The sequence below is a fragment of the Gossypium hirsutum genome, chromosome A02 (assembly GCF_007990345.1).
Source record: "Gossypium hirsutum isolate 1008001.06 chromosome A02, Gossypium_hirsutum_v2.1, whole genome shotgun sequence".
In the NCBI taxonomy this organism is placed as follows: domain Eukaryota; kingdom Viridiplantae; phylum Streptophyta; class Magnoliopsida; order Malvales; family Malvaceae; genus Gossypium; species Gossypium hirsutum.
Window position 1 is genome coordinate 7,695,081 of NC_053425.1, and position 1,455 is coordinate 7,696,535.

A 1,455-nucleotide genomic window follows, 5' to 3' on the forward strand; every position below is an offset into this window, starting at 1 on the left:
CTAATTTAATAGGAACTAAGTCAAGTATAGTTAGACCTACTGTTGCTGCAAATAATTTTTAACTGAAACCTAACACCATTCAAATGATTCAATAGTTTGTTCAGTTTGATGGTTTGCAGGACGAGGATCCCAACGCTCACTTGGCGAATTTCTTAGAGTTTTATGACACTTTTAAAATCAATTGCGTTTCTGATGATGCCATTCGCCTTCGGTTGTTTCCCTTTTCATTGAGGAATAAGACTAAACAGTGGTTGAACTCGTTTCCATGAGGATCAATCACTACTTGGGAACAGATGACCGAAAATTTTTTATTAAAATATTTTCTGCCGGCTAAAACAGCCAAATTACGTTATGATATCTCCTCTTTTGTGCAGATGGATTTAGAAACACTCTACGATGCATGGGAGAGATACAAGGACCTTTTCCAAAGATGCCCTTACCATGGGTTACCACTCTGGCTACAGGTCCAAACTTTTCACAATCTCCTGAACCCTTCGACTAGACAGATGATTGACACAGCCGCTGGTGGAACTATCAATAATAAGACACCTGAGGCGGCTTACGAATTAATTGAGGAGATGTCACTGAATAACTATCAGTGGCAAGTTATGAGGATAAACCCGACGAAAGCAGCCGGTGTTTTCAACCTCGATGCGATTACTATGCTATCTAACCAAATAGAACTCTTAAATAAAAAGATTGATGGTTTGTGTGGTTCTACTCAAGTACATCCAGTGATGAGGTGCGATTCGAATGGAGGAGGAGCGTGCACAGAATATCAACCCTTCAACCCTAGCATCGAGGAGGAACAAGTCTAATATATGGGTAACAATAACTCTAGACCCCAAAATAACCCGTACAGTAACACTTATAATGCAGGTTGGAGGAACTATCCCAATTTCTCGTGAGGCAGTCAAGGAAATCAAAGGCTACAACATCCTTCGGGTTTTCAACAACCACCTTACCAGCAGGAAAAGAATCCAAACCTTGAGAAAATATTGACAAAATTTATCTCGATGTCAGAAACTCGTTTCCAGAATACCGAGACAGCCCTTAAGAATCAACAATCGTCAATCCAAGGGCTTGAAACTCAGATAGGCCAACTCGCCAAACTGATTTCTGAATGACCATAAGGTAGTCTGCCGAGTAACACTGAATCTAACCCAGGGGAGCAAATCAATGCAGTTACCATTCAAGATGCGGAAGGGTTAATTGCACCAGAACCAGAACCGAGGTAAGAAACTGGGGTAAGTAAAGGTAAGGGTGAGATGGACCACAATGACCAAAAACCGGTAAGTAAAGAATACAAACCTCGTGTGCCATACCCAAACGCGACAAGGAAAGACCGCATAGAAGAACAATTTGGTAAATTCCTTAAATTATTAAAAAAATTACATATTAACTTACCGTTTATTGAAGCTTTTTTGCAGATGCCAAACGCAGTCAAATTCTTAA

At 40.3% G+C, this 1,455-nt stretch overlaps 1 non-coding gene across 1 annotated transcript; it reads right to left on the reverse strand.

Moving 5' to 3' along the window:
- Nucleotides 1-341: 341 nt before the first annotated feature.
- On the reverse strand, nucleotides 342-448 carry LOC121217555 (small nucleolar RNA R71). Its single transcript, XR_005913664.1, has one exon. It is a non-coding gene; the product is annotated as a small nucleolar RNA R71 (small nucleolar RNA).
- Between the last annotated feature and the right edge of the window lie 1,007 nt (nucleotides 449-1,455).